This window comes from Erinaceus europaeus (assembly GCF_950295315.1).
Source record: "Erinaceus europaeus chromosome 6 unlocalized genomic scaffold, mEriEur2.1 SUPER_6_unloc_17, whole genome shotgun sequence".
NCBI lineage: Eukaryota > Metazoa > Chordata > Mammalia > Eulipotyphla > Erinaceidae > Erinaceus > Erinaceus europaeus.
The window spans coordinates 789,579-796,871 of NW_026647122.1; positions in this window are offsets into that span (position 1 = coordinate 789,579).

The window sequence follows — 7,293 nt, forward strand, 5'->3', positions numbered from 1 at the left end:
CAGAAAGGCAAAGACACCATGTATTTTTTAACCCAGTTTTTATATTTATTTATTTATTTAGGTGCTTATTCATTTTTGTTATTGATGAATTAATGTTTTACATTTGACATTGACTAAGGATCTGACACCAGCGGACTCCAGTACCCCTATATGGTAATCTGCCTCTACAAAACCGATCCATTGACCTTTCCATCCATCCATCCATCCACCCATACATCTATCCATCCATACATCCATCCATCCATCCATCCATCCATCCACCAGTCAACCAAGCTAAGTACAAAAGGAGATCTCTCCTTGAATGGTGAGGAGAAACAACAATGCATAGGTAGGTTGCAAAGGCCCAGTTTGGCTGAATAGGGCAGAGGGGCTGAACCAGGGAATGTGTTGGGGCGTGTGGGTTTGGGTGGGGTGAGCCGGAGACCCTGTGAGCTGGGTCACATTAGGGGCAGGCAGGGGGTGGAAGGGGTTGCGAACAGCTGTCACTGGAGAACCATCACAAGTGCTGGAGCTGGTGAGCAGGACACCTGGAAGAGAGGACAGACAAAGGAGAGAAGCAAAGTGCGGAGGAAAGGAGAGGGGACAGGATGGTGAGGACAGGAGAGGACAGGATTGGAGGGGACCTGAGAAACCTACCTGGACAAAGGCAGCATACAGACATCCAGGAAGGCCGGCAGGCATGCAGGCAGCTCTGGCCTGGGCTCCCAGGATCCCGGGCGCACCTCCACCTGTCTTCTCTTGGCTGCCAGCCCTGAGGTCCCTCGTCGGTCAGCACTGTCTTGCCATCCTTCCGTCCCTCTGTGCCAGGGCCCAGGCGCCTGGGCGCTGTTGCCTGACCTAGTGGCAGGGCAGTTGGGCTGCCCAGTGCCAGTGTGGCCAGCACAGATTGCCAGGGGCTAGGACATCACAGAGGGCTCCTGTGGTTGCTAGGCCACGGGGACCCCGCCCATCCAGTTGACCAGCAGCCATGACCCCATGCTGAACTTGACTTGAGGGCTGGTGGCCAGCCACCAGAGACAGAGCCCCAGGCCAAAGCAGGTGCTGGTCGGCCGGGCCAAGGGGCTATGGGCGGATTGGTGTGTGTCTGGGCATGGGGCTGGCATCTGACAGTCCAGGGCGGGGGACCAAGGTCCGCCAGGCCCCTGTCCCACCATGTGCACTGACACACAGTCTTGCTGACTGACTGACAGTCCCCGCCCCAGAGATACCCACACCAAGTCCCTGGGTGCCCTGAGCTGCCCCTGAGTGTTGGTGGGTGCCTGCCTGGACACATGCCTCCGTAATGGAGGCCTCTATTAATCCCGTTGCCTACTGACAGCTGCCCTCCTGCCCCTCCTCCTCCTCCTCCTCTTCTTCCTCCTCCTCTTTCTCCTCTTCCTCCTCCTCTTCCTCCTCCTCCTCCTACACCCCCTCCTCCTCTTCCTCATCCTCAGCGGGACTCACTCAGGGCCCTTGGCCTAGGCAATCCAGGGCTGCTGCTCTGGCTTCTGCAGCTTCTATCCAGTGGGGGGGTGTAGGAATCTGTTCCTGTCAGTCCCTGATTCCTGGGACCTTCCATGCCTCCAGCTGCCCCCACTCTCTAGTCCTGACCCCTCCTCAAGGATGCCCCCTTTCCCCTTACCCTCTGTCCCGCAGCTCCCAACTAACATCTACTGTGTTCCTCCCTGCGCTACTTTACTGCCACCCTGCTTCTGCCCTTCAGCCCTGAGGGCCCAGGGCCAGCCCAGCTGCCATCTCACCATCCAGCACGGGGACCTGCCCTAACCTCCTGCCACCACACCCACAAACACAGACCTGCACACACTCCTGGTTCCCCTGCCTGCAGCCTGCCTCTCAAACAGTCTCCTTCTGCCCCCTAGCACCTTACAGCCTCTGCCACGGACCCCCACAGACACCTGGGCATGAGCAGTGCAGACATGCAAACAGCTCCCCTCGCCCCCACTCCAGTTGCTCCAAGGTTGGAAAGAGTCTTTTTTTCATGCTGTAGGGGAGGGAGTTGAGACAGTCCAATGTCCTGGGGAGCAAGAACTGCAAACAGTCCATCTACAATGTAACATTTGGGTCTCAGGCCGCCCAATCCCTAGTGTGCTGTGCAGACCTTTGACTGGCAAAAACACCCCATCTGAGCGTGAGATCTGGCTGGGCTAGTGGCTCTTTCTGTGGACTAAGAGACAGACAGACAGAGTTTTCAGGTTCAAAACCTATACTTCCCAGAAGATGGTCATTCACTTTGGTAAAAAAAAAAAAAAAAAAAAAAAAAAAAAAAGGCTTTTTATTTTTTTTCCCCTGCCTGGGTAACCTGTCTCCTGCCTGTTTCAAAGTTAAAAAAGGGAAAAATCTTTTTTGGAGGGAAAAGGACCAAAATGCAGGCAGGTGGACTCCGTGGAAGGTGGATGGGGAGTTGCTCCTGCCCGGGCACTAGAGCCCCAGCTGCTGTTCCAGGTGCTCTCTGATAACAGAGATCTCCATGTGTCGTGTCATGACACTGTCTCCAGGACTGACCCTCAGGATAATGAGGATTCAAAACGAGGCAGGTGATACTGCCTTCAAAAGTAAATCCAGGGAGGTTTGGCGGTATGTCAGAGGGTTAAGGGCTTGTGGCGATCACGAATAGAGGGGACAGGTGGAAGGATTTGGGGTCTGGCCCCCAGACTGCCACCTGCAGGGGAGTCGCTTTACAGGGGGTGAAGCAGGTCTTTAGGAGCTCTATCTTTCTCTCCCACCCTGTATTTCCTCTGCTCTCTCCTTTTGTGTCTGTCAGATGCAAGGTCAGTAACAACAACAACAACAACCGCAACAATAACCACCACAGTGACCAAGCAACAAGGGCAGCGAAAGGGGAACAAATGGAGTGCAGGAGCTGTGGATTATTCGTGGTGTAGGCACTCAGCTGTGGCAATAACCTCTTGAGGCAATCAATCCATACATGAAGAAGTAATACATGTAACAGAGATGTATATGTCCCTGTGTGTTTCCACTGAGATAATGTAAATGCACTTTTATTTACTTCTTCATTTATTTATTACCTTGCCACGAGAATTTCTTTTCATTGCTAAAAAAAAGTGTCCCATCAAGGGTACCAGGTGTGCCACACCCACTTAAGCACTCATGTTACAATGCAGGAGGACTGGGCTTCAACACCCGGGTTCGCACCTGCCAGGGGAAATCTTTACAAGTGGTGCGGAAGTGCTGCAGTTGTCTCTCTCTGTGTCTCAAACTCTCTCTACCTCCCTTCCCTCTCAATTCCTGTCTATTTATTCCAGTGAATAATCAAGAAAATAGAAAGTAAATAAAAGAAAAAGGAAAAGGAAATATTCCACGACTTCAAATGGGCTACTCAGGACAATGCTTTCCTTGTTAAGATCCTCACAGCATTCCATATGCAGAAAGGCAAAGACACCATGTATTTTTTAACCCAGTTTTTATATTTATTTATTTATTTAGGTGCTTATTCATTTTTGTTATTGATGAATTAATGTTTTACATTTGACATTGACTAAGGATCTGACACCAGCGGACTCCAGTACCCCTATATGGTAATCTGCCTCTACAAAACCGATCCATTGACCTTTCCATCCATCCATCCATCCATCCATACATCTATCCATCCATACATCCATCCATCCATCCATCCATCCATCCACCAGTCAACCAAGCTAAGTACAAAAGGAGATCTCTCCTTGAATGGTGAGGAGAAACAACGATGCATAGGTAGGTTGCAAAGGCCCAGTTTGGCTGAATAGGGCAGAGGGGCTGAACCAGGGAATGTGTTGGGGCGTGTGGGTTTGGGTGGGGTGAGCCGGAGACCCTGTGAGCTGGGTCACATTAGGGGCAGGCAGGGGGTGGAAGGGGTTGCGAACAGCTGTCACTGGAGAACCATCACAAGTGCTGGAGCTGGTGAGCAGGACACCTGGTAGAGAGGACAGACAAAGGAGAGAAGCAAAGTGCAGAGGAAAGGAGAGGGGACAGGATGGTGAGGACAGGAGAGGACAGGATTGGAGGGGACCTGAGAAACCTACCTGGACAAAGGCAGCATACAGACATCCAGGAAGGCCGGCAGGCATGCAGGCAGCTCTGGCCTGGGCTCCCTGGATCCCGGGCGCACCTCCACCTGTCTTCTCTTGGCTGCCAACCCTGAGGTCCCTCGTCGGTCAGCACTGTCTTGCCATCCTTCCGTCCCTCTGTGCCAGGGCCCAGGCGCCTGGGCGCTGTTGCCTGACCTAGTGGCAGGGCAGTTGGGCTGCCCAGTGCCAGTGTGGCCAGCACAGATTGCCAGGGGCTAGGACATCACAGAGGGCTCCTGTGGTTGCTAGGCCACGGGGACCCCGCCCATCCAGTTGACCAGCAGCCATGACCCCATGCTGAACTTGACTTGAGGGGTGCTGGCCAGCCACCAGAGACAGAGCCCCAGGCCAAAGCAGGTGCTGGTCGGCCGGGCCAAGGGGCTATGGGCGGATTGGTGTGTGTCTGGGCATGGGGCTGGCATCTGACAGTCCAGGGCGGGGGACCAAGGTCCGCCAGGCCCCTGTCCCACCATGTGCACTGACACACAGTCTTGCTGACTGACTGACAGTCCCCGCCCCAGAGATACCCACACCAAGTCCCTGGGTGCCCTGAGCTGCCCCTGAGTGTTGGTGGGTGCCTGCCTGGACACATGCCTCCGTAATGGAGGCCTCTATTAATCCCGTTGCCTACTGACAGCTGCCCTCCTGCCCCTCCTCCTCCTCCTCCGCCTCCTCCTCCTCCTCTTCTTCCTCCTCCTCTTTCTCCTCTTCCTCCTCCTCTTCCTCCTCCTCCTCCTACACCCCCTCCTCCTCTTCCTCATCCTCAGCGGGACTCACTCAGGGCCCTTGGCCTAGGCAATCCAGGGCTGCTGCTCTGGCTTCTGCAGCTTCTATCCAGTGGGGGGGTGTAGGAATCTGTTCCTGTCAGTCCCTGATTCCTGGGACCTTCCATGCCTCCAGCTGCCCCCACTCTCTAGTCCTGACCCCTCCTCAAGGATGCCCCCTTTCCCCTTACCCTCTGTCCCGCAGCTCCCAACTAACATCTACTGTGTTCCTCCCTGCGCTACTTTACTGCCACCCTGCTTCTGCCCTTCAGCCCTGAGGACCCAGGGCCAGCCCAGCTGCCATCTCACCATCCAGCACGGGGACCTGCCCTAACCCCCTGCCACCACACCCACACACACAGACCTGCACACACTCCTGGTTCCCCTGCCTGCAGCCTGCCTCTCAAACAGTCTCCTTCTGCCCCCTAGCACCTTACAGCCTCTGCCACGGACCCCCACAGACACCTGGGCATGAGCAGTGCAGACATGCAAACAGCTCCCCTCGCCCCCACTCCAGTTGCTCCAAGGTTGGAAAGAGTCTTTTTTTCATGCTGTAGGGGAGGGAGTTGAGACAGTCCAATGTCCTGGGGAGCAAGAACTGCAAACAGTCCATCTACAATGTAACATTTGGGTCTCAGGCCGCCCAATCCCTAGTGTGCTGTGCAGACCTTTGACTGGCAAAAACACCCCATCTGAGCGTGAGATCTGGCTGGGCTAGTGGCTCTTTCTGTGGACTAAGAGACAGACAGACAGAGTTTTCAGGTTCAAAACCTATACTTCCCAGAAGATGGTCATTCACTTTGGTAAAAAAAAAAAAAAAAAAAAAAAAAAAAAGGCTTTTTATTTTTTTCCCCTGCCTGGGTAACCTGTCTCCTGCCTGTTTCAAAGTTAAAAAAGGGAAAAATCTTTTTTGGAGGGAAAAGGACCAAAATGCAGGCAGGTGGACTCCGTGGAAGGTGGATGGGGAGTTGCTCCTGCCCGGGCACTAGAGCCCCAGCTGCTGTTCCAGGTGCTCTCTGATAACAGAGATCTCCATGTGTCGTGTCATGACACTGTCTCCAGGACTGGCCCTCAGGATAATGAGGATTCAAAACGAGGCAGGTGATACTGCCTTCAAAAGTAAATCCAGGGAGGTTTGGCGGTATGTCAGAGGGTTAAGGGCTTGTGGCGATCACGAATAGAGGGGACAGGTGGAAGGATTTGGGGTCTGGCCCCCAGACTGCCACCTGCAGGGGAGTCGCTTTACAGGGGGTGAAGCAGGTCTTTAGGAGCTCTATCTTTCTCTCCCACCCTGTATTTCCTCTGCTCTCTCCTTTTGTGTCTGTCAGATGCAAGGTCAGTAACAACAACAACAACAACCGCAACAATAACCACCACAGTGACCAAGCAACAAGGGCAGCGAAAGGGGAACAAATGGAGTGCAGGAGCTGTGGATTATTCGTGGTGTAGGCACTCAGCTGTGGCAATAACCTCTTGAGGCAATCAATCCATACATGAAGAAGTAATACATGTAACAGAGACGTATATGTCCCTGTGTGTTTCCACTGAGATAATGTAAATGCACTTTTATTTACTTCTTCATTTATTTATTACCTTGCCACGAGAATTTCTTTTCATTGCTAAAAAAAAGTGTCCCATCAAGGGTACCAGGTGTGCCACACCCAGTTAAGCACTCATGTTACAATGCAGGAGGACTGGGCTTCAACACCCGGGTTCGCACCTGCCAGGGGAAATCTTTACAAGTGGTGCGGAAGTGCTGCAGTTGTCTCTCTCTGTGTCTCAAACTCTCTCTACCTCCCTTCCCTCTCAATTCCTGTCTATTTATTCCAGTGAATAATCAAGAAAATAGAAAGTAAAAAAAAGAAAAAGGAAAAGGAAATATTCCACGACTTCAAATGGGATACTCAGGACAATGCTTTCCTTGTTAAGATCCTCACAGCATTCCATATGCAGAAAGGCAAAGATGCCATGTATTTTTTAACCCAGTTTTTATATTTATTTATTTATTTAGGTGCTTATTCATTTTTGTTATTGATGAATTAATGTTTTACATTTGACATTGACTAAGGATCTGACACCAGCGGACTCCAGTACCCCTATATGGTAATCTGCCTCTACAAAACTGATCCATTGACCTTTCCATCCATCCATCCATCCACCCATACATCTATCCATCCATACATCCATCCATCCATCCATCCATCCATCCACCAGTCAACCAAGCTAAGTACAAAAGGAGATCTCTCCTTGAATGGTGAGGAGAAACAACGATGCATAGGTAGGTTGCAAAGGCCCAGTTTGGCTGAATAGGGCAGAGGGGCTGAACCAGGGAATGTGTTGGGGCGTGTGGGTTTGGGTGGGGTGAGCCGGAGACCCTGTGAGCTGGGTCACATTAGGGGCAGGCAGGGGGTGGAAGGGGTTGCGAACAGCTGTCACTGGAGAACCATCACAAGTGCTGGAGCTGG